Here is a 26404-nt window from a genome sequence, read left to right on the forward strand (position 1 = left end):
TTGGGATAAAGTTAAATCCTTGGTTGGAGTTTCTCTTTAACAACATTATTACCTTAAACTGCAGTATAGTTAAACAACCATAAGATGTCACTGTGTGTAGAATGTGATGATGATCTTTACGTGACTGTTATTTCCTGTATTCTCTGTGCTCCTGTCAGTTCTAATTCCTGATGGGGGTGGATGATATCAGATATATCTCTGCATGTTTTTCTTCAGTAAACTTGTTATACTGGGTGTCTGTCTGTGTGTACAGACCCCTCTGCTCCATCAGTCTATAAGGCAATTTGTTAGGTTTTATTCAATGAAAACTATATTCTGTTACTTCCCATTTAAAAGTTTCACGAATCTTCACATAAAAAGCAGAGAGATTTGATCTGCCTCGGGGGACGTGGGAAAAATGCATTGCAATATTATTTATGGCTGCAGTTAGTCAGATGTTATGTAAGTCAATGTGGATCAGTTGTCAATGTACACCAAGAAAGTCCTATTTATTATTAGTTGTTTTTCTGTGTACAATTAGATGGCATGAGAACATCTCCCGGGCTTAGTAGTGGCTATTCATTATTCATGTTTTTCTCACAAGATCTGCAATCCAAAAGAAGAAAAAAAGAAAGAAACACAACATTGTAAGACAGAAATCCAGAGAAGGAAGTCAATTAAAGGAGAACTCTATGACACATCAAAATAAAAGAATCCTTTTTGATGGGGTCCCGAAGAGAGCATAAACTGATGAGATAATTAAAGGGACTCCGAGCTCATAAAAAAAATGAAAGTTGTACTCACCTGGGGCTTTCTCCAGCCCAGTGCTGGTCGGGAGGTCCCACGACGGCGTCCTGGCTCTTCTCCTTCTCCCCGCTCCGGAATGGCTGACAGGCCGCAGCCCGGGCGACACTCTCCCGAGTGTCGCCCGGGCTGCTCCTTCCGCGTATGACGCGGATTACGTCACACGCCGGCCGCCTTGCGTCATCACGGCGGCTGGCGTGGCAGTACGGCGCATGCGTGCTTTAATCGCGCATGCGCAATACTTTCACACCGGCCGGCGTGTGACGTAATCCGCGTCATACGCGGAAGGAGCAGCCCGACACTCAGCCGAGTGTCGCCCGGGCTGCGGCCTGTCAGCCATTCCGGAGCGGGGAGAAGGAGAAGAGCCAGGACGCCGTCGTGGGACATCCCGACCAGCACTGGGCTGGAGAAAGCCCCAGGTGAGTACAACTTTCATTTTTTTTATGAGCTCGGAGTCCCTTTAACTATAGAAATAATCCTAAACATAACTTATTTTGGAGTCTCATAGTCTTGGTGTTTATATGTAAAACCTATGTGTGTAGATTTAGTGGTCTTCTTGTGGCCCTTATTCAAATCAATTTTTCTCCTATGTTTTCTCCTAGGGAAAAAAAATGTAATCTTCTGTTTAACCACTTTCCTATTAAGGGTTTTTTCCCCTTCTGTACCACAGTCATTTTCACCTGTCAGCGCTCCTCCCATTCATTTGCCAATAACTTTATAGCTACTTATAACAACAATATGATCGATATCTTTGTTTTTCTCCCCCCCCCCCCCCCCCAATTAGGCTTTCTTTTGGTGGTACATTTTGCTAAGAATAATTTTATTCTAAACGCATTTTAACAGGAATAATAAGAAAAAATGGAAAAAAATCATTATTTCTCAGTTTTCAGCCATTATAGTTTTAAAATAAAACGTACTCCTGTGGATAAAACCCCCACATTTTGTTTGCCCATTTGTCCCGGTTATTACAATATTTATATTTCCCTAGTACCATGTATGGCGACAATATTTTATTTGGAATTAAAGGTGTATTTTTTCCATTTTACGTCCTTCACTAATTAGATGCCCATATTTACAAAAATAACAGTAACATACCCTCACTAAATACATATTAAAAACATGTAAGTCCCTAGGGCAACTATTTTTGAAATTTTTTACTATAATTTCTTTGTTTAAACATGCAAATGGTTGGATTGTGTAAATTTGGGAGAGTGAGGGAGGTAAGGGGATGTATATATATATATATATATATATATATATATATATATATATATATATATACACATATATATACACATATATATATTACATATGTGTGTGTGTGTATGTGTGTGTGTTTTTATAAAAAAAAATAGGTATGTAGGTGTAATTTTACTATGTGGCCACAAGATAGCCTCATGTGTATGTCTACACTTAAAGTGAGCCTCAACCGAGTAAAACTATTTAAAATCAACACATGATGTACCTGCAAATGAATATTACGTACGTACCTTACCATCAGTTCCTCTCAGAAGCTCACCATTTACTTCTAACAAAGATTCCTTCCATTTCTGACAAGATTTTGTCAGAACTGAAATATATCAGTAGCTGTCAGTTATGTATCAGTTGCTGTCAGTTATAACTGAAAGGACAACTGATGGGCAAAGTAATGTCCATGTTTCCCTATGGCTCACTTGGCTGATATTACAGTTTAACAGTGTGCTGACCCGGAAGCTGTAATGAAGTAATGTCCATTTTCAAAATGGAGGACGGTGAATTTCAATAATCACAGTGGATATACAGCATGCAGGAGAGGAGAAAGAGATTGAGGAGTAGACAACACAGGAGGTAAGTATGATGTGTGTATGTTTATTTTGACTTTTAATTTTCAGTTCAGGTTTGAACTTTAAGGTATGTATGTACTTAAAGGGATACTGTAGGGGGGGTCAGGAGAAAATGAGTTGAACTTACCCGGGGCTTCTAACGGTCCCCCGCAGACATCCTGTGTTGGCGCAGCCACTCACCGATGCTCCGGCCCCGCCTCCGGTTCACTTCTGGAATTTCAGACTTTAAAGTCTGAAAACCACTGCGCCTGCATTGCCGTGTCCTCGATCCCGCTGATGTCATCAAGAGCGCACAGCGCAGGCCCAGTATGGTCTGTGTCTGCGCAGTACACTCCTGGTGACTTCAGCGGGAGCGAGGACACGGGTGTGCAGGCGCAGTGGTTTTCTGACTTTAAAGTCAGAAATTCCAGAAGTGAACTGGAGGCGGGGCCGGAGCATCGGTGAGTGGCTGCGCCAACACAGGATGTCTGCGGGGGACCATTAGAAGCCCCGGGTTAAGTTCAGCTCATTTTCCCCCGACCCCTCTACAGTATCTCTTTAAGGTTGCCATACACTGGTCGATTGCCACCAGATCAACCAATAGATCCCTCTCTGATCGAATCTGATCAGAGAGGGATCTATTGGCTGCCCATACACTGCACACAGATTTTGAATTGATTTTAGCATGAAATCGATTCACAACCTCTGGACCTGCTGCTGCCTCTGCCTGCCTCGCCTTTTAGGGAATATCTTTCTTGTACCTTAGAGCCGAGATGCAATGCCAGGTTTCACTTGCTAGGTGGTGCTGCAGGAAGAATACATTTTATTTGTAAGATACAGAGTGAATAGCTACTTTTTAGGACCACCACACAGTATCTTTATCAAGACATGAGAAACAAAGCAAGGTCCCTTTAAGTAGGAATGGTGGAATAGCCCAATTTCGATTCTGACGGAATTCCAAATTCCATTTACAGAGTGGAATTTCGTGGAAATTTCACAGGAATTCCACTATTTATACTACCGTCAATACAGCCGATTTTGGCACCCAATTGTGAATACCCTATACATGCTTTTGTCACAAAATGTACTAGGTATGTTAGGGAGAATAGTGGTAACTTCAAAAAGATTTTGTAGTTTTTGAGAAACTCATAAAGTTACATTTTGCTGCAGTACCATTTAATATACACCAAGTTTCAAGTTTTATATACATTACATACATTTTTAACAAGGGGACTTTCAGAATTCCTAATTCTGATGTGAAATTTGAAATTCGTAAACCTGTGGAATTACATTTCTTATCACAATTCTACAGAGGAACCAGAGAGTAACTATAAATCATGGGGGTCCCCCAGCAAAACTTTGATGTGGCCCCCCAATGCTATCATCCTTTCACTTGATCATTTATTCTGATTTGTGTCTTGTGGGCTACAAAGTATGGCCTGTTTGCTTGAAATTCCTCACGAGGGTACAAAGAAGACTTAAAGGACCACTATCGTGAAAAAAGTAGGGAGTTAAAATCTGACAGAACTGACAGGTTTTGGGCCAGTCCATCTCCCCATAGGGGATTCTCAGGGTTTTCTTTGTTTTCATTTGCATTTCCTGAACAGCAGTTGGAACTGCCAAAATATTCAAACACTGAAGGTCCAAAGACCAGCCCTATAGGTATAGTAATAAAAGATTGGTACTCTTTATTGTAGAAAGTCAGTGACTAAAAAATAGAGCAGTGTATGTATCAACACATAACTCTGGCAAATGCATGTGCATGTCTGAAGGAGTAAATATTCAAACAATTGCTATGTATAGGACTCCCCAGGTGTCTTTGCTGCTCCCCCTCCGCTCATAAAAGTGGGGTGTAGCTAGCCCACGGATGTCCAATGTTGGTGTGTCTGGACTCAGAGATGTCAGTATATGGGAGAGCTGATAGTGTTGCATAGCATATCCCTCTGCTGTAGCAATGACGTATCAAGTCCAGACAATCACCACTCAGACATGCACAGCAAACGCGGTGGGGTAGAGGAGAACCCTATATACAACAAGTGGTGCTATACTGTACATATATATACAGTGCTACTACAATATTGACCTGTTTAACTGCCAAAATAGTAAGATACCAGCCAGCCTCCCTAATCACGCGCACACTATTTTGTTGATGTGCAAGAATTGCTGTTGAAAACAAAGAAACCCCTGAGAATCTCCCATGCAGAAATGGACTGGCCCAAAACCTTCTGTCAGTTCTGTTGGTTCTGTCAAATTTTAACTGCCTACTTTTTTTTCACGATAGTGGTCCTTTAATGCTTTCTAAATGTCCAGCATCCCTGTTCAAGATGGATTTACTGGCATTTGTAGCTGGTTGGGCTCATTGTAATATACATTAAGCTTACCGGCCTGCCTAACGACAGATTAGACGTGGTTTCCGCTAATTCCCTGTTTGGCCGCTGTAACTTCATACTAAAACTGAGAGAACAAAGATGATTGCTTGTAATGAACATATTGCTGCTCTCTTGATGATTGACAGAAGCACATGTGGCGTCTTGGGGCCGAGGGAGCTATTCCATCAGGCTCTGTGCTTCTCATGATACACAGAGCAAACATATCAGAATGCGAGAGAATGCTGAAATCTGCGCACAGCTGCCTGTGGGAACTAACACCAAGAGGCACAAACTGGCACATCTGTCACGATTAGACCAGAATGTACCTACTTACATCTCTCCAACTTCAAATACACTTTACTTGCAGAGCTGTTACTCTTTCTTTGACAGCTAGGGATGAGCCAGATGTTCTGCATGAACTGGATATTGTTGGAAAACTGTCTGTTATGATTAAAATGATATCAACACAAAAATTACATTTTCGCATAGACTGGTCCATTACTTAGGACACGTAACATGCATACTAAGGACTAGAACCTGTTAGTGGTGCTTTTCTTGGCGCTTGAAAAACTCTTGCTAATGTAATGCTATGGGTGTGATCCCACTTGAGGGATGTGATTTTTTTTTAAAAACATCACCCATAGCATTATATTAGCAAGAGCTTTTTATATCACAAGCAATCAGAGCTGGATAAACCACAAGGAAACCCAGGCAGGTGCCTGGAGCCTAGTGGGTGTCAAGGGGCCCAACAGCCACCTTCTCTGACCCCTCTCCACCTCAACCATAGGACCATAACGGGCGCCGAAGCTACTACCATGCCAAGGGCCCCATTTCTTCATAATCCATCTCTGCAAGCACTTAGAAAGATGCTGCTAGTGGGTTCCAGGCCTTACAGAGTATGGCCCATTTGAGGCAAACCATTGGTAAGGATAATTGTTACATTCAATAAATGCACACTCATCCTCACCAGAGCATGATTAAGACCATACAGGTCCCAGAAAGGGCAATTCATCTGCCCTCCCCCCCTTCCCCCTTTGGTCTATCTGTTGATAGGTTTCCCAGGCAAGTTGGAAGACTTCAGTCCAAGCAATGGGAGACTCCTAAAATGATCCTCTCCTACATACACCACAGCTAACCCTTACCTTGCCCTGCCTATGTCTAACACTAACTTCTTCTACCTAACTCTAACACTGAACCCCCCCGACAGCAAATTACTTACCCCTGCATTATCTCCAATGCTATTTGGAAGCACCGCCACTATCTGCACTGCTTTTTGGAGTTTATGTAACTTCTGCTGCTATTTAAAAGCACCACCCCTATCTCTCTGTGTGCCACCACTAGATCCCCTCTGACAATAGCTGGAGTTTGGCTACATTATAGGAAAGCTCCTGCTGCCACACTGTCCACTATACGTTATGTGCCCAAATTAGACGCTTTAGAGGAGGGCCCTGCATGGCACCCTCTAAGACTGAACCGGGAATGCGCAGGACTCTCACGCCAGCCAGGGTGATGATGGTAGCCAGCCAGGGTGATGATGCGTTGAATGTACGTCGGGGACTCACACGGGCGACTTTAGGCCGAAGTTGCCACTTAACAGAGCCGCCAGTGGGACTGAAAGAGGAGCAAGGAGGGCGTCGATTGGACCTCACGGCCTATGAGGGGCTGGAGGAAGCCCCAGATAAGTGCAAATTCCTTTTTTAAAAAGGAGCTCAGGGTCCTTTTAATGTCCAGGGAACCTGGTGCAGATGCAACCTCTGTATGCCCTATTTCTATGCTACTGGTTCATAGGTTTAAAACCACTCATTTGTTCTTTTTAAGTGGTAAACAAGAACAGAACTGCTTAGAGGTTTCAGCTAAAAGTCAAGGATGTCGGTGATTATTTTTTTGGTGGGTCTGAGTTAAAGAGAATCTGTACTCTAAAAATCTTACAATAAAAAAGCATACCATTCTATTCATTATGTTCTCCTGGGCCCCTCTTTGCAGTTTCTGCCACTCCCTGCTGCAATCCTGGCTTGTAATTGCCAGTTTTAGGCAGTGCTTACAAACAAAAAACATGGCTGCTAACCAGCATGTGATAGGCTGAGAGAAGCTCAGTCTGTGACTCATACAGAGCCTGGAGGGGGCGTGGAGAGGGTGTGTATAACTTCTACCTATCACAGCAGAGCAGCACATTCCTGCCTGAGCCGACAAAGCTGACAAAGGAAAGAAGATTAGATTATATAACAGAGATAATACAGCCAATGTGCAACTAGGAAAGGCTGCAGTAAGACAGACCACATTAGAACAGGTATAGGAACTTATAGGATAGAAGAAATAAGGCTGAAAATGTTGCTACAGAGTCTCTTTAAAGCCTCCATAGTAAGCCCAGAAAGAGGCAGAGAAAGGTCAGAGGATATGATATTTAGCATAAGAGGTGTTTCTGAAACATGATTCCAATCAAGAAATTCTATAAATGGTGGGTAATGCAGCTGCATAGTTACTGGAATCAAACAATGCTCTTTCAAACAACACATTTTCTGCATAAGGTCAGACCAGATAAACTACTATGCAGCATAGAAGACAATTACCTCCCTAACTTTTGCAAAGGTTGGCAAAATATCTGGGCACTTCATTAGATAAATTAGTGGGTGGCACAGAAGTTTCGACAATATCTGGTATACTCAGAACAGACAACGACAACATCTAATCCAGGATAACATGGTCACAGGATGGTACCTATGACAACTTCCTGTGTCTAGCCAAATAGTAAGGAGAGGAGCTGCAGGCCTTTGCTGCAAATGTCAAAGCCAGAGTGGGGGTGCTACAAAACACACCTGGTGGTCCTCATGAATAGCTTTTGAAAATATATCTGTGAATTCTGGAATAAAAGAATAAGAGGCAGCTACAAGATGGTGGAGATGCTAGCACTGTAAGGATCATAGGAGCAAGGGACGGAGCACCTGACAGATATTTGATATATGTAAATTCTCCATCTTAACAGAAGGCACTTGCCATGATTCAGCTTTTTGAGCAACTGTGGTTTCCCATGATGCATCACTCCTGAATATGCAAATCCTCTCTTTATGCCCCTGGATGCAAGGTTGCAAATCCAGAACCGCTGGTGTATAGCAAGCCTATAGCTAATACATTTTGCACCAAGCCAACATGCAGACAGCCTGTTTCTGACTTCTTGGTCCTCCTTATCAGCGCATGACATGAATTGCTATGGCTCTATAGGATAGGGCTTGGACCAATACTAAGGAATACCCAGGCAGCTCAAAGTATAAAGGCTAAATGAGACCATGCTATGCATGCACTCATGAGGACCAAAAAGCCCAAAGCGGACTTTATGCATGTTGGGTTGATGTGGCTCTGTAAAAGGTATTAGCTACAGGCTAACTATACTAGGGATGCTCATTTAGATTTTGCGGTAATTAAATTGGAAATTAGATTTCCACGGAAATACCACATTAACGCAACTTGGTAATTTTAGCCCAATGGCATAACTCATAAGCATTGGACCAATCAGCTGTTGCTGAGGATTCCCATTGGACTTTTGCATCCCAATGGAGATCCCCATGCTTCTGCCAGCCACCAGGCTGTGTACAAGGCCCCAAACGGCGAAACACGTAGGCTGTAGCCCGGGGCAGATGCGATACCCCATAGGCTATATGGAGAAAGGCATCTGTCTGCCCGGGATTATTGTGGACTGCACAGAAGTTACTGCAGAGCATCCCACGGATCTGTTGCAGAATGACAGGTGGGAACGGCTTTTATACATAACATAGGAGCCATTCACTGTCATTAAAGAGAGACTAAAGCAGAAAAAAAATTATGAAATAATGATTTGTATTGTAGTATAGCTAAGAAATAAAACTTTTTCCAGTACAGGAAGGGTTAAGAAACTCCAGTTGTTATCTATGCAAAAGAGCCATTGAGCTCCATGACGTTCAAAGTCGCAGAGAGCTCTATCTTCTTAAGCTTGTTATCTCAACCGTCAGTCAATGTATTTTCTTTTTCTCTGCAGAGGACAGAGGTCAAAAGTTTACCAGCCTACACTGTAAAATCATTTAGAATGCTGAGTAGTGTGTAAACTGCAAATATTAGAGAATGATGCAATGTTATAAAAAAAAACACTGTATAACAGAAAATAAAAATATGAGAATATTTTCTTTGCTACTAATGTTCTAGTAATTATCCGTACTACACAACCAATTCATTATATCATAATTTTTTTTCTTTCCGCTTCAGTGTAACGATGAGCCGAGAACGAACAAAAAATGTCCATTCCACACTCAAGTGGGAACACAGCCTAAGTGGATTACTTATATATATAAGAAAAAATCAATATCCATTTGAAACTGCCTTGTTTTTTAAATTAAATAGCACTTCATATACTACATGTATATATTTAATGTGAATTATTTACACATTGATATTGTTGATTAGCAGCAGAACATGGCATCTATAAACTGGAGTACATTTTCTGGTCATTTCTATGTAATTATTATAAAAGGCCTAAACAATAAAAAAAAACAGCTATATATTGTATTTCCATTCCTGAACTGCACATTCGTCTGGTAGCATCTGGACGGAGCTGCCAAAGCAGGAAAGGCGATAGGATCCATAGCGAATTGCATTGGCAGACTCAAACTTGCCTGCGGCCTTGTCACATTGTCAGAATGTGCGCTGCTGCTTGGCGCGCCTCTCTTCCTGCATACAATTTTCTTCTTTGTGCTATATAATGTGCACAGATTTCACCCATTCATTAGTAGTGTACATTTTCATAACCACCATCCCACAGTGTCAGCAATCCCGCTACATCCACAACAATCACATATCATTTTATCAGGAAGTTCCATGAACTGAACTGTCAGCAATATGACTTTTTAAAATATATATTGAGTTTGGTTAAAGTCCAACTCTAGGATGTGCTTAAAGTGAACCTGAAGTGAAAATAAACTTACGGGATAATGAATTGTATGTGTAGTACGGTTGATAAATAGAACGTAAGTAGTATAGAAAATAATTTTCAGTTTTATAGCTTAATTTTTAAAGGGAAGGTTCAGGGAACTCTTGAAAAAAATAAAAATCCCTATCCACTTACCTGGGGCTTCCTCCAGCCCGTGGCAGGCAGGAGGTGCCCTCGCCGCCGCTCCAGAGGCTTCCGGAACTACTGCGCCTGCGCAGTACAGCCCGGAGGACGTCCCATGACGTCAGCGCGCCGGTGTGGGACGCAGAAGAGCCCGGCCATGGAGCGCAGAAGAGCCCGACCTGGCAGCCGGCCTGGCCAGGTCGGGTCGGCCACCGAAGACGACCGGAAGCCTCTGGAGCGGCGGCGAGGGCACCTCCTGCCTGCCACGGGCTGGAGGAAGCCCCAGGTAAGTGGATAGGGATTTTTATTTTTTTCAAGAGTTCCCTGAACCTTCCCTTTAAGATTGCATCAGACTGTCACGGCTGCGGTTTAGAATCGACCTGATGAAGGCGCAGGAAGCGCTGAAACCAGTAGTAAGGTAGAGGCATTTATGTGAGCGGTCACGCCCCCTCCTTCCCCTGCTGGTGACACCGCAGCCAGCGGAACGTGGAACAACAACGTCGCATCTCTGGGGTCCTGGCCAGACTGCAGCAGAGGGTTACGATTGTGAGCAGGCCACTACACACTGATTTTAAAGAAACCTACATGTAACCTACATGTAAGTGCAATTTTATATTGCGTATCCTCATTAAAAATGTTAATGCACTATTGGAGCGCTTCTTTTTTGTTTTCTCCATACACTTCAGTACCTGGAATCCACCCAGTGAGAAGCAGCACCAAAGTGCACCAACAAAAAGGATAACACCTGTCATTTTTTGCATAAGTGACTTTAGCCTAGCTAGTTAGCGCAGGGCATTTTTTCTTTGACAATTTAGAATCCACACTCTGCCTTTTAACCAGTTCGGCCTATCTGGATGACCTTACTCATCCAGATAGGCTCTGCTGCTGCCGCTGCATGGTGCGCACGATCGGACCCGCTCCCGCGTGTGCTCCCGCCGCCCGCCGCTAGCTCCCCGATCAGTGAATGGGAATATAATTCCCATTCACCGATCTAACTTCCCTGCAGAAAAACTGACGCTTTCTATTGAGAGAGCGCTGTATTTCTGCCCCCAGGAAACTTCTCCGTCTTCTTTTAGTTCCTGGATGCGAGATCGTTCGCATCCAGGACTTTTTTGACTGTGGCCATCTTGCACCCACACACATTTTTCATTAAACAATTATATTATTTTACATTTAAAATGAGCTCTTTCCCTCCCACACCAAAAATGACCCACATACATTTTTATTAAGAAAAAAAAATACAATAAAAAAAAAACAACAACATAAATAGTTACCCAAGGGTCTGAACTTTTTAAATATGCATGTCAAGAGAGTATGTTATTATATTATTTTAAATTATAGGCTTATAAGTAGTGATGGATGCAAATTGAAAAAATGCACCTTTATTTCTAAATAAAATATCGGCGCCATAAATTGTGATAGGGACATAATTTAAATGGTGTAATAAGCGGAACAGATGGGCAAATAAAATACATGAGTATTAATTACGGTAGCATATATTAATTTCAAACTATAATGGCCTAAAACTGAGAAATAATGCATTTTTTTCATTTCTTTCTTAATCTTCCTGTTAAAATGGATTTAGAAAAAAATAATTCTTAGCAAAATGTACCACCCAAAGAAAGCCTAATTAGTGGCGGAAAAAACAAGATATAGTTCAATTAATTGTGATAAGTAGCAATAAAGTTATTGGTGAATGAATGGGAGGTGAACGTTGCTCGGATGCATGAGGTTTTCGACACTGCAGTGCTGAACCGGTTAAAGTGTACCAGAGACTAATAGTGAACGTTTTATACATACCTGGGGCATCCTCCATCCCCATCCGCACGGATCACTCCCATGCCGCCGTGCTCAGCCTTCTCCATCTCCGGTACCGGGTCCCGTAACTTCAGCCAGTCGTGGCCAGCCCGAGCATGCACACTGCGCTCTCTCCATCTCTCTCCGGTGCAGAATGGTACTGCGCAGGCCGCGACTGGCCTAAGTTACAGGACTCAGTACCAGAGATGGAGGAGGCTTTGGACTGCGGCATGGGATCTGTGCTTATGGGGCTGAAGGAAGCCCCAGGTATGTATAAAATTTTCATTATTGTTCGTCTCTGGTTTCCTTTAAGCTAAAAAAGAAGGTGAAGTAATGACTCTTTGAAATGAGTACGTAGTTTCTCAGCAGCTGTCAGGTGGGTGCAAATATTTTCCCCTACTGATTACCTAATCTGTCCCTCTGGAGTCTGGAGGTGGAATTGCAGATTCGGCTATTGCTGCCACACAAATTACAGTGCTTTCAGTGAAATTCCCCCCAGTGCTGCTATATCGGTAATTAACATTACAGTCTATGGTGCCGACTTAAAGCAGGCACTGCCTGGCTCTGGATTGAGTGCTGAAAAGACCTGTTTCACTTTGAACTTTCCTGCACTAAAACCTTATTATCTGTCTTCTCCCTGACAGATAACAGGCTTTAAACTTCAATTTACTTTTCAAGAAGCCAGACTTAATTTTACAAGCCGTTCTACAAGCTCTTTTGCATAGATAACAACACAAGTTTTTGTTAACACTTGCTGTATTGTATTTTCGTAGGACTAGTGCTACAAGTTTATATGGTTATTATCTCATCATGTCACATGCCACTTCAGGTAATCTTTAATAATAGTATCCCTGAGTATAGTAGTTATAGTAGTTACTATGTTTTGAAATACTAGACAGAATTTCTATTTTCCAAAAACACAATATATCAAGGAGTGAGTTTTAGTGGACTTTCTGAAGTAAGGATGAGCCTGCGATGATGAAATTGGTGAAACTGTACCGGCGTGTTTGTGGGTGCGGACTGTGGCAGAGAGTGATACTTACCCATGGCCGATGCGCTGCATCCTGCTCTCCATCTTCCCAACACTTCCACCTTCCCAACTGAACTTCCAGTTGTGAAGGCTGAAGTGTAGGAAGATGGAGAGCAGTGAGGAAGCAACATATGTGACTGAACATTCTTAGTCTTGGCACTAGCCCACCAACATGCAGGTTCCGTTTTAACACAGGCAAAACTGACTTACATGCTCACTGGCTTTTCCTTATAAACATTTTTTTAAAAAACATCCCATGGTGCGGCAATGATGATAAACAGCTTCTGCCAAGTATTGCAATGTGTTTAATGATCACACTGTTGTCCTTTTATGCCTAGTACACACAATGCAATTTTTCGTCAAATTGATGGTCAAATCTATTATTTCCAATAGGTCTGATCTGATTTCCAATCATTTTTCTAAATGATTTGATATAGAAGTGATTGGAAGACCGATCAGAAAAACAATTGGAAATCAGATTGGACCTGTCAGAAATAATCAATTTAACCGTCAATCTGACAGAAAATTGCATAGTGTGTATTATGCCTAAGCTGTAAAGCATATCATTTGTTTCTGTGCTTATATCTCAACAGATTCAGACAGGTGAATCTGCTAGCTGGCTATACAAAACCTTAAAAAGGGGTTGTCAGCCACAAAATCAAATTCCATTTACCCACTGCAATGTGTTCATTATGCAGCCTGGAACCTTACCCTGCATTGCAAGCACTCCAATCTATTCAGAAATGTTTCTGCTGTAACAAATCTTATCTCAGTCAGCCTGGCTCTATTTTCGCCATTGCCGACAGAGAGAGAAGCTTGTCATCACCCCTCCCACATTCCTGCTCCTCACTGATTGGCTGGGGTAAGTTCAGTGGTGCTGAAATCTGATCCATGCTTGTGCTCTCACATGTTTACAAAGCAAGCTAGCTATGACAGTGCAGATTCTAGGAGAAAAGAAAAAGCGTAAGGGAAGAAATGACATCAGTACTGGCTTCAGTCAGAGGAAACTAAGATGGCAAATGCATGAAACAGAATCTTCTTTATTTACTATAGAAAATTCACTAAAATCAGAATGTGGACAGTACAATACATCTCTTATGTAAGTAGAACTACTCTCCTTATATATGTGTTTTTTTTCCTGGCATAGTATGGCTGACCCTGCTGCTTTAAAAATATGTGAAGGCCTAAAAAAGGTATAAATTATGAATGTTATTCTTACCGAATATTGCTTCTCCTTTCCACACTTGTACTTAAAGTGTACTTGAACTCTGGGTATTTTTTTAATTAAAGCAATTTGTACATTCTGCACTGAATCAGGATTACATACTTGACCTCGTTTCTGCAATGTGCCAGTTCTGAGATACCCTTGCTTCTAATGTCCTGTTTCTTTTTATATCCTTTAAAAGACTATGGGCTCGATTCACAAAGCGGTGCTAACCCAGTTAGAGACTTTAGGCATGATAACCATTGCACCACGCTGGTGAAAAGCCAGTTTAGGCGTGATAAGTTTAGGTGTAATAAGTTTAGGTGTGATAAGTTTAGGCATGATAAGTTTAGATAAGTTTAGATAGCTGGCAAAGTCCCGCACGCAAAGCAGCGCCATTAAACTTTATGCAAAGTGCACCAGACTTTGCTAGCGCAAAACTTTTGATTAGATGTGCACTGCGGTGCTAACCCAGTTGGCGCTTAAACTTATCACTCCTAAACTTATCACACCTAAACTTATCATGCCTAAACTTATCACACCTAAACTTATCATGCCTAAACTGAGTTTAGGCATGATATAGGGCTTTTCACCAGCGTGCTAACTGTTAGCACCGCTTTGTGAATCAGGCCCTATGAGTCTGAAGCTCGCCCTGGCAGTAGTATCATCATGTACAGGTAGCGCATGTCAATAGTACTGGGAATAGCACCGACAGACTACCATGCATTGCACTATTAGCGCAACCCACAGTACATGGGTAATGTGAGTTATGATTTTTGCTTAACCCTTTGGGGACCGGCTGCCTTAAGGACCAGGCTATTTTATATGCAGGGCGGATCCCCAGTGTGGCTTGCTGGGCATGGTGTCCCCCCTGTAGCCAGATGTCCCCCCTGTAGCCAGCAGCCTTTACTCACCTCCCAGGCTCCAGCGATGAGCAGCTGTGGACACCTTAGCTCCGGCTGGCATCCCCACTCATACTGCCGCTAAGTTCCGGGTCGCGACTTGATGACGCCATCAAGCCGCGACCCGGGACTTACATCAGACCGAGCGGGGATGCCGGCCGAAGCAGAGGGGAGCGCCGATTGCCAGGGGAACGTCAGGAAGGTGAGTGAATCCTCTTCTCCCCCCCCCCCACTACCGCAGCTGTAACAGTGATCACTATGATCTGCCGGCGATCATATCTATCACGTGATCAGAAGCCAGACGCGATACGCGATGGCTTCTGATTCTGATCACTGAGGGGAGATGTAAGCTGTCATATGACAGCTTAATCTCCCCTCTGGGGTGCTCACGATCACGTCGGGAGTGGAAACGGCGGGCGGCGTAAATCCTACGCCGCATCAGGTTATAACAGCCACAAGTGCAACATAGGTTTTGCGACATGAACTCCCCAATAGGAACTGTAACCAAGCATTTAACTTCATCTCAATCAGTAGTTGATACCCCCTTGCTCACAATAAATGTATACCTTTTCTCTATTAGATCATCAGGGGGCACTGTGTAGCTGATATTGTGGTGAAACCCCTCCCACTGTGTGATGTCATGTCCAATGTCCTGACAGTTTTCTGTCTGTGAACCTTGTTGCATTATGGGAAATAACAGCTGTTTCCAAGCAACCAGTATCTTCCTCTGTGCATATGCATAAAAAAACAACTTTTTAGCCTATCACAATGTTGGTGGGCGTGGTTAAAGATAAAGGCAGCTGGTGTTGTCTAGTTTTTTTTTCATGTCTTCCAGCAGTAAAAATGATTATGTGCAGGCTGCTTGTGGATCAAACCATATGGACACATTACTTGTCTAATATTAATCATTTCTTGATCTCTCTTCTATTTTTTTAACTTCTCACGCAAATATGTATTGATTTTTTTCCCCCTTTACCATAAAGCTCCTCTTTAACATGCATTACCATGGCAATGATCGCCTTACCTATGTACCGTGGGACGTGCTGTACTCTCAAGGGCAATATTTCTGCTGTATGTGCATCAGACCCTATGGGAGGTAATGTAATTTTCAGAATTTGCAGACAGCAAGATGGCAGTCCTCATGAGTGACACAGACGCCATACATTATGTGGTACTGGCCAGCGAGATTAGATGCCAATGTGCATTACTGATGCAATGTAATTTAGGTACCGTATATACTCTAGTATAAGCTGAGTTTTTGGGACCAAAAAAGTGGCTCAAAAGTGGGGGTCTCAGCTTATACTCAACATGTGTTTTAGACCCCTCCCTTGAATGTCCCCCGGTATATGTCCACTTCCCAAAAGTGCCCTCTCCTCCATATGTGGCTAAATTTATGCAATTTCAGTGCACAGTGTGGTGTCTCTCCTATTCCCCTCCGATCAGAGAGGCATATAAATTGCGGCTGTGTACCCTCTCCTCTCCGGAATAGGCAGAGTAGTTGCAGCTGTGTCCCCAATCCTCGCTGGCATATGCAGTGTGTGCACAGAGGAGCTATCACTTATGAGTCCATGGCGCCAAAATTCCTCGTCAGCTTGCGTGTCACAGTCTCTTTTCTTTGACACCCTCTAGTGGCGCCTCTCATCACATGTGCCAGTGCAGGGCATCATAGAAAATATATACGGTAGGTTCATAATGCTAGATTTCAGACCAAGGGATGTAGAAGTATCTTTCATATACTTTAGTTAGGCTAAAAAAGTGGAGTGCACCAGGCTGGATGCAGCCAATCAGTCAACAGTACATTGGTTAAAAGGAAATAAATACAGTGTGTCTGCACCCATATCCCTCTGACTTCAGGTGCGCGTTAAGCTGGTACTGGTTAAAAAACAATCCTCTTTTCACCTATTTACAAGGGAGGAGGCAGAAATTTGGGAATCATTCTATTGTTAAAGAGGGCTACCAGATTTCACTATAAGTACACCCCCCTAATCTACCGCCACATGCCTTGAGGTCATAATGCCCATCTTTCTTATCATAAGGTTCAAGAGGAACTGTAACCCAGGATTGAACTTCTTCCCAATCAGTAGCTGGTATCCCCTTTTCGCACAACAAATCTTTAAAGAGACTCTGTAACCTCAAAAACATCCCCTGGGGGGTACTCACCTCGGGTGGGGGAAGCCTCCGGATCCTAATGAGGCTTCCCACGCCGTCCTCTGTCCCACGGGGGTCTCGCTGCAGCCCTCCGAACAGCCGGCGACAGACCCGACTGTAAAATCAATATTTACCTTTGCTGGCTCCAGCTGTCTGCAAATTCTGAAAATTACATTACCTCCCATAGGGTCTGATGTACATACAGCTGTGGCTGCTTTCCGCTCCGAACTACATGGAAATACCCGATCTCAGTCGGGTCCGCTCTACTGCGCAGGCCCCGGAAACTTGCGCCTGCGCAGTAGAGCAGACCCGACGGCGATCGGGTATTTCCGTGTAGTTCGGAGCCGACAGCCGTCAGAGCGCCTGCGCAGGAGCCAGGGAGGTAAATATTACGTCACGGCTGTACAGAGGGCTGCAGCGAGACCCCCGTGGGACAGAGGACGGTGTGGGAAGCCTCATTAGGATCCGGAGGCTTCCCCCACCCGAGGTGAGTACCCCCCAGGGGATCTTTTGATGTTACAGATCCTCTTTAAGCTTTCTCAAATAGATCATCAGGGGGCTCTGTATGGCTGATATTGTGTTGAAATCCCTCTTACAGTGTGATGTCAGGACCATGGCCCTGACAGTTTGCTGTCTGTGAACCTCATTGCATTGTGCATTGTGAGAAATGATCTTTTCTCTCTCTCTCTCTCTCTCTCTCTTTCTCTTTTCATGTCTACCAGTAGTAAAGATGAGTACGCACAGGCTCACTGTGGATCAAACAACACAAACAAATGGCATGGTGAGTATCAATCGTTTCTTGATCTACCCTCTATTTTTTAACTTCTCACTTTATAGTGTAACCCCCCCCTCCCCCCACCCTCACTATCTTTTGGTAAAATTCATTTTTTAAATAGACTCAGAGATGAGTCCTAAGGCCATTTTTTTATTTGTTTTACTTACCCGGGGCCTCCTCCAGCCCCATAAGCACAGATGCGTCCCTCGCCATCCTGCTGTCTCCCATTCAGTCACAGTGAGCCGCAGTGACAGACTCAGTGACATCAGTCCGGGTCTACTGCGCATGCGCTTCAACTGAGCCTGTTACCGGGGCTCACCGTGGCTGAACAGGAGACAGCAGGAGGATGGCGAGGGACGCATCTGTGTTTATGGGGCTGGCAGAAGCTCCGGGGAAGTAAAAATGGCCTTATGACTCATCTCTGAGTCTCTTTAAGGCCTCTTTTCCACGGACTGTTGAGCTGTGTGCTCAGCAAGCAGTTACCAGGCAGCAGTGAGCAGATACCAGGCAGCAACAAGCAGTTACCAGGCAGCAGTGAGCAGTTGTGAGATTTTGATAGGCATTTCACTGCCTATCAACAGTCCATGGAAAAGATTCCTAAGTCTCTTGGTCACACTCACAACATCAGACAAGTGTGTTCTGCAAAAGAGGGTGGGTGGAGCTTTGCCACACTCCTCCCTTCTGCAGGGTACCCACTAATGTTATAAAGTAAAATTGGACTTCTACTGTTGAGATTTCTCAGGGGAGGAGCCCCATGTTATTAAGCTCCGATTATCATTGGAAATGCTAGCTTGCAAAGAGGACAAACAGTTAACTGGGCTTAGGAGGAAGGGGAGGACATGGATGCAGTAAACTTAAAAAAAAAAAAAACAACAACCCATTACTTGAAAGTATTATAAACATTTTCGTAACAAAATATGTCAATGAAAATGTTTACAATACAGCCCTGCATGCTATAGATGGATTAGCAGCAGGTGAGGACTGCGCCATTGGCTATGGCCAGGATACAGTCAGTTACGTGAACTCTTGTAGCCCATCGTGGGACGTGCATGACGGCACATGTGCAATGCCAATTTTTGCTTTGTGAATGTGTGAATGCCAGTTTCTGCCAGTTGCACCTTTACACAACGTCGACTCTCCCTCCCCATGATCCCGAACCACCTGCCAACAGCTGGAACTGTAACAGTTACATTGCCGAACTTCTCCAAAATGATTCTGAACTAAGTGTTTGTATTACAACTGTTCCAGAACCTCGTTAACCTTGTGTACTGTACATGTGAAAACAGATAAACAATCTCTGGTTTTTGGCATGACTTGATGCACAGTCCACACCTCGGGTAGCTTGATGAAGAGATAAACATTTACAGTTGTGGATTAGGCTTTGCTCAGCTGTTTCTCGGACACACTTTATCCTGTCTGGTGTAGAAGTTTCACCAGCATATCAGGAGGACACCATATATAGAAGAATAACATCCCAGTGTTTGTTGTGTTTGAAAAATATGATGTATCATGCATATAACATGACCAAACACAAATTTAGCTACAGATCATTGGTCCTCATTCCCAGCAGGGGAGGCTTTAGGTATTATGGGGGAAGCAGGAAATTTGGGCGCATGAGGCTGGTGGACAAAAAGGGCACCGCCATTCACTCCTATAATAAATATCGTTTAATGGGTGCCCAACAGGAAAAAAGGGCGCCGGAGAAAAATAACGTTTTACAAGCGGCGCCCGGAGACTTTTAATGTTTTATAACTGCTTCTCATGATTACACATTATTTAATGATTTATAATTTTTTAAACATTATTTTAAACAAAAAACAGTACAATATTTTTCAAACATTATTTTTAAACGAAAAACAGCACAATATTTTTTTAAAATGTTATTAATGCTTATCACAGGGGGGGGGGGGGTCTTAGGTTTAGGCACCACCAGGAGGGTCTTAGGTTTAGGCACCACCAGGGGGTCTTAGGTTTAGGCACCACCAGGGGGGTCTTAGGTTTAGGCACCACCAGGGGGATCTTAGGTTTAGGCACCACCAGGGGGGTCTTAGGTTTAGGCACCACCAGAGGGGTCTAGGGGTTAGGGGTAGGTACAGGGAGGATTCTGTGTGAGAGTAGGGTTAGGTATAGTTTTAGTAACATTCTTATTAATCTTTTATAAAACGTTATTATACATTTCACTTTTTAAACAGGGAAGATTAACGTTTTTACAATTCCCGATTTCATACACATTATTTAATGATTTATAACTTTATAAAACATTATTTTTAAACGAAATATAGCACAATTTTTTTAAAAGTTATTCATGCTTATCGTTTTAAACCCTGCGCCCTTTTTTAACGTACGCATTATGGGGCCAAAAATGAATTGGGGCCCCTTATCTTTTGGTACTGTGCTGACAGTGACATTGGTGTGATTGTTGCAATCGCTGATGCTGGGGTCCCTTAGGAGATGGGTTCCTGGGCAAGTGCCCACTTTATCCATGTTGAAGTATAGGCCTTGGAGTTGAAGTGTTGGAATGTGTATTTAGCAAGTCTATTATGTGTACATCTATTAGGTAAGATGCATTACCAGCTATAGCCAGAGGGTGGCAGTGTGTTTTGGTAACAAAGGTTTTTCTACATCCTTTGTCTACAAAAGCATATTTTGAATAAATGTGTTTGTTTTATTGGTGTGTTTTAGCCAAGAGCCATTAGCTATGAGGCTGATTAACCTTTTGTGGACCACGGACGTTGGATCGACGTCCAGCAGGTGGTGCTACCGTTCTGACCGGATGTTGATTCATCGTCCGCGCTGAAGAACCGTCCCGACGCGATCGTGCGCAACCGAGAGGGGAGATTAAGCTGTCATATGACAGCTGACATCTCCCTTCAGCTATCACGTATGGCTGATGATCACGTGATCACTACGATCGCCGTCGGATCGTAGTGATCACTTTGACAGCGGCGGCGGCAGGGGGGGGGGGGGGGGGGAGAAGAGGATCCACTCACCTCCTTGCTGTTCCAGGGACAATTGGCACCCCCCCCCCCTCTGCTCTGGCCAGCATCTCTGCTCCGTCTGAGGTCAGCGCTGAGTCCCAGCTTGATGACGTCATCAAGCCGCGACCCGACCTGAGCGTCATTTGTAGCAGAGATGCCGGCTGGAGAAGAAGGGGGCTACTGCGGCTCATCACTGGAGCCTGGAAGGTGAGTGATGGCTGCTGGCGTAAGGGGGGACACTTGCCACCATGGAGGGGACACTGCCCAGCCAGCCACAGACGGGATCCGGCCGCCCGACCCCCCCAAACGCGCGCGCCCCCTCTCCATGGCAAAATGCCTTGTCCTTAAGGGGGGGTTAGGCGGCCGGTCCCGAAGTGGTTAATATCTGTTTCACCTGCTTCTACATTTCTGTGTGCTAAGAAGCTAGTTTATAATAGCTGGGTCCTTTTGACCTTCCTCCTTTTCCCCTCCCGGAGAAATGAATGCACATGGTGGTGAAGCTTACACAGTTTATGCAGTTAACATTAAAGCTTTCACTCAACACTCACACTTTCAGCAATGCATAACACACAGCAATAAAACCTGCCAAACAAAATGGAGAATCTTAGTTCTTCAAAAATGCTTCAGCATTCTTAAATTAAGCCAACCCACCAGAATTGTCCAGTAAGGATGGTAGAACACGTTCGCCGTTAAATGGCTCTTGCTGAATGTGCACTACTTGCGTGCTCACCTCATACTTTCCCTTATTGCCATTTTCACCCCTTTTCCCATAGTCATGTGGGACAAGATGGCCAATCAGACATGATCACCACCTTGGCCACTCCCCCTATAAAAGGCATAGTGTCAGTGGCCGTTTTTATTTAGTGTAGGGAGAGGAGTTGCTACTGCAGATGGAAGGACAGTGAGAGATAGGCTGTTTTGGGGATTTCTGTGAATATTGTGCTGTGTAGCTGCTTCCTATGTGCTCTGCTACTTGAAGTTCACCAGCTAGGGACCCCACAATAGTCCTTTTGCGGACTCATCCTGGTCACAAAAGTCCTTTTGAGGATTGACAGTGATATTGACCCTGCTGTACTTATTATGTGTTGCTTCTTCTGTGTGGTGCAGGGGTCTCAAACTCGCGGCTCGCGGGCCATTTGTGGCCCTCGATACAATATTTTGTGGCCCCGCCAGCAAAAGCTTCCTTATAATTCGCTTCAGTGCTCCCAAGTAATCCGCCGCATCCCCGCCGCTAAACAAGGGCTGCAGAGCCCCCAAATCGCCTGGGGGGCAATCCGCATTTCCTGGAAGGGGCAGAGCTTTCAGCTTCAGCTCTGCCCCTCCTGACGTCAATCGCCGCACAGATCGCCGCCTCTCCCCGCCCCTCTCTGTGAAGGAAAAGTGAGAGGGGCGGGCAGAGGCGGCGATGCGCCGCGATTGTGAAATCCCTTATGCGGCCCAGCCTCATCCTGGCTTTGCCTCCTGCGGCCCCCAGGTAAATTGAGTTTGAGACCCCTGGTGTGGTGTGTTGTAGCAACAAAACACCCCCATTTACAATATAGTGTTTGGCTGGGTCACTGTTATAGCCCACCATCATTGTGCAAAAGTAATCTAGAGTCTGACATTTGTGGTACGATGTGTGCTCTTTTACCCCCACACAACATCACAGCAACACATGTGTGACCGACTGTACTGTGTTATATCAATTGTTATTACAAATCCTCATCACTACAGCAACTAGATTATCTGGCTATTTATGGTAGATTTCAGCAAATGCAGGGGCATTCTCAAAACAAGAGATGACTAAGACCTTTTGCACATGGTTTGCAAAATAAGTTTGCCAGTAGCTGATCTTAAAGTGGACCAGACCTCTGAAATAATAATAATAATAATAAAAGGTGGATCCAGGGATGGCCGAGGCAGAGGCAGGAGAGGCTCCAGCCTCAGGGTGCAGTGTAGGAGGGGGCGGGTTAATAAGGAACATAGGGGTACATTCACTAAACTGTGTTATACAGAATAAGGTGCGTAAAGACTTACCGTATGTAGAGCATATATATTACATGCAATAACATACACTGTACTTATCATGCGCAAGACTTTCTGCATGTTATTCTGCTTACCACAGTTAGTTTATATACCCCATAGTATTGGTTGTGATAAATATTATTTTGGGGTGTGATGACTACACAATGAAATGTCACATGCAGTTAGAAATGCTGCTGACAAACCCACAGGGGGGTTCAAGAAATTGTTCATTTTCGGTTCTGAGAATTCCAGTGCCAGAGGCTCAGTGCCAATCCTCCCCCACCGGAAGCCAGCCTGGCAGAATCTCAGAAGCCTGGAAGCAACGCCACCATGGATGGCGTCCAATTAGACCGTCTCTTCCTAGGTAGGCTCCTTCCTTCTATTTTCCATAATTCTTTGATAAATGCATTCATTGACTTTAGTGTCACCTACGGTCACCTTTGCATATTGATGACTGCCGTTTTATTTAAGCCACATAAATGATGTTAGTTTATTATGTTGTTTTCTATCTGAGCCTTTCCACAAATAACTTCTTGTTGATTTTCTCTTTTTTTTGGTCTTTAAATATAAATAAGCCTAGAGAACAGGGCAATTTCCACTGTTTGCTTGGCTGGTAAAATGCAGGCAAATTTGCATTACTCTGGAGGACTGCTATTGGTTAGCTGAAGGGAAAATGGATATCAATTATACATCATCTTAGAAGTGCCTGCATTATAATCAGGCCCAGCTGGGGCTTTGGGGCAGCTCAGTTATTCTGCGGTAAACACAAAAGCCAAGATAGACTTGTCAGTCAGCGGCGGTGGTAGCAATTCATTCCTTTTAACACCTTCGCGTTCGCTTTGCTTCAATATGCAAACAAGGCTGTTTGGGAGAAAGTACATCCTGCACTAATTAGCTCCCTGCACTAACCCACATGAACAAGGTTCTCTTCCACAGCTGTTCTTACATCATTTCCTTTGGACATGCTCAGGTAGAAGGGGCAACATTTTTTCGATTCCTATTTTAATCTTGCTTAAAGGAACACTTACTGGAGTTCGGTCAATTTTTTTTATGTAGGGGCAAGGTAAAGAAAAGGTCAGTTATCCATTCTTCTTTTGATTTGCACTGCAACCAGGCCCGAATTTGCATCACAGGAGTGTATAGGCAGTTAGGCACAGATGTCCCGGCACCCTAGACTTTGCCCTCCACGAACCTACAAATTCCCACCGGACTACATAGGTAGCTACAGGTGTCCGTTAGTATTAGGTAGCCAGAGCTATCCTCAGTAGTAAGTAACTAGAGGTGCCCCCAAATATAAGGTAGCTAAAGATGCCCATGATTGAAGGGAAATCTAGTCAGTGTAATGCCAAGACCCTGGTAAGTTACTTCTCATTTACATCTGCTCAGGACTTTGCATTGGCAAGGCAGCAAGGAGGCACATGGGAAGGGGAGGGAGCTGCCTTTCACATGCCTAAAGTGCCTTATGGTAAATCCGGCCCTGATCGCAACTGTGAATGCCAGTCCCTACCTGAAATGTACCATTTATTATTTGTTAACCTTGTGACCTTCAGGTCACTGGCTGCTATTGTAGCAGGTAGAATAGAGAGCATTGTTTTTTTTATTATTGCCTGGTCAGCAGCCCAGGTGCAGAGGTGCTGCTGACACAGGGTGTTATTTACATTGAGGACACTTTGCCCATACTTGAAATGGCCACTGCTGTGTGTTTAGGCAGGGCTGATGGCTATGCGGAGGGAAGCGAGTGCACGCGTACATATTGCCCAGACAACCAGGACGCGTCGGGTAAGGCTCTCATGCGTAGAGCCGGCCGCGTTCATTACGCATGTGAGGAGGGAAGGTTGCTTAGCAACCAGTCGCGCGCGAGAGAGCCGTTAGAGTTATAACAGCTCTCTGAGGAGACGGTGTGACGCAGTTTGGAGCGGGCAGAGGATGAGGAAGGACGCAGCAGGCTGAGCTTAAGGAAAGCAGGCCAGAAGCTGCAGCAGACGACATTGTGAGAGAAAATATTGCTCGGCCATGATTCTTCAATCCCTCACGTACAGCCATCAGTCCATCAGAGCTGACAAGGAGTGGGGAAACACGGAGAGAGATTGCAGACAGATGCAAAGAGCCAGACAGATGTATAGACAGTGATTCCTGACACAGAGGTGCTGGAAAAGAGATCATTCAAGATAACACGTATGAAAGATGATTAATGTATTGATTTATCAGCATGTCACAAGGAAGATTTTTGAACATTTTGATACAGTACAGTTGGCTCTAGAAATGTTCCCCAGTTTTGAAGCATAGCGTCAGAATACTGAGAATTCAGATTGATCATTCCCCCTGTGATGAATATAATCTCAGTTGCATTTTTATTATTATAAGTGTGCCAGAAAGGTTGCCGAAGTGGGGATACAGTTATGTTATAGTAGGCAAAAACTGCATATTACCCATATACTAGGCATGAGAATATGAGATAGTGGGATTGAGAGGGAAGTGAATGAACTTAATGAAATGAGCTATTGCCCTGTCCGCTAGAGGCCTATCTTATCCTTTTGTAGCCTACTGACTTTACCAAAGCAATATATGCAAGAAGCCATTTTTGTTGTATTTATTGTGTGTGTGATGCACAATACAGTGTGAAGTTATATTGGAAGAAAATACTTACCTATGAGAAGAGTCATCCGGCTGGATTCCTGTAAAAGAACGGAGAAATGATTAATATGTCAATTTACCAGTAATATTGAAAGATTTCGAAGAAGTACCTGTTAATAGACTGTTTTTCTAGCAATAGACTGATCCTGAAAAAGAACAGAAGAGATTACATACAGGAGCGACAGAATTTGAGATTTACAAAGACACTGTTTTAATTTTTATGTTTCTGTTTCTTTTTGCAAGCATATTAAGTAGTTTTGCTCATAAGAATGTGACGGAGTCAAAAAAAATTTTCTCTTTATTTTATTCTAGTAACCTTATTAATTTACTAAGAATTTTAGTAATTCACTAACCAATTTTTTATTTTTTATTATTTATCATCAACTTATTAACCAACCACTTTATTAACCTTTAACCATCTAATTGATACATTAATTATTCTGTTTTTTTCCTAGGAAACGGGCTGATCTATTGAATAAGTAAAATAGCCAGAATAATTGATCAGACTGAGAGCAAAAAGAAAGAGTACTCTATTTACTATTGAGTTATGAAATATTTTGCTGATCAGCAAACGTAGAGTTTAAATTGCTCTATAACTGCCTTCTCAGTGAAGCATTAAACCAAAATTACTTTGGTACTCAGGGTTTTTGGGAACCCAAATAGGGTCTATTTCTCATTAGGGAGGGTGGATACGCTCAGCAAATACTTACCGGGTGGAAAGGTTTTGTGTTATTGTTAACCAGTTGTTTTCCTTCTAGCTTCCGGAAGTGTCCTATAGGAAGAAGACCAGAAGATATTAAGAAGACTGTGATATTAGATTGTGTTGTGTGTAATTCTCATTGGTTATATGGAGTAGAAGTTGTATTATTATTATTTTTTTTTATAAACATTTTGAATTTTACAA

The 26404-nt window shown here is 43.5% G+C and overlaps 2 long non-coding RNA genes across 2 annotated transcripts in view; one reads left to right on the forward strand and one right to left on the reverse strand.

The window, feature by feature from the left end:
* LOC137518232 (uncharacterized) overlaps positions 1-26404 on the forward strand; it is a 51301-nt gene extending 24897 nt beyond the window's left edge. Inside the window, exons 2-3 of the long non-coding RNA XR_011020765.1 lie at positions 17832-17890; positions 26259-26404. This is a non-coding gene — a long non-coding RNA (uncharacterized lncRNA). The remainder of the gene's footprint in view (positions 1-17831; positions 17891-26258) is intronic.
* Positions 353-26322, reverse strand: LOC137518231 (uncharacterized). Its single transcript, XR_011020764.1, has 4 exons — positions 26211-26322; positions 25611-25646; positions 25514-25541; positions 353-585 (listed from the first exon to the last, which is right to left on the reverse strand). It is a non-coding gene; the product is annotated as an uncharacterized lncRNA (long non-coding RNA).

The sequence above is a fragment of the Hyperolius riggenbachi genome, chromosome 5 (assembly GCF_040937935.1).
Source record: "Hyperolius riggenbachi isolate aHypRig1 chromosome 5, aHypRig1.pri, whole genome shotgun sequence".
NCBI lineage: Eukaryota > Metazoa > Chordata > Amphibia > Anura > Hyperoliidae > Hyperolius > Hyperolius riggenbachi.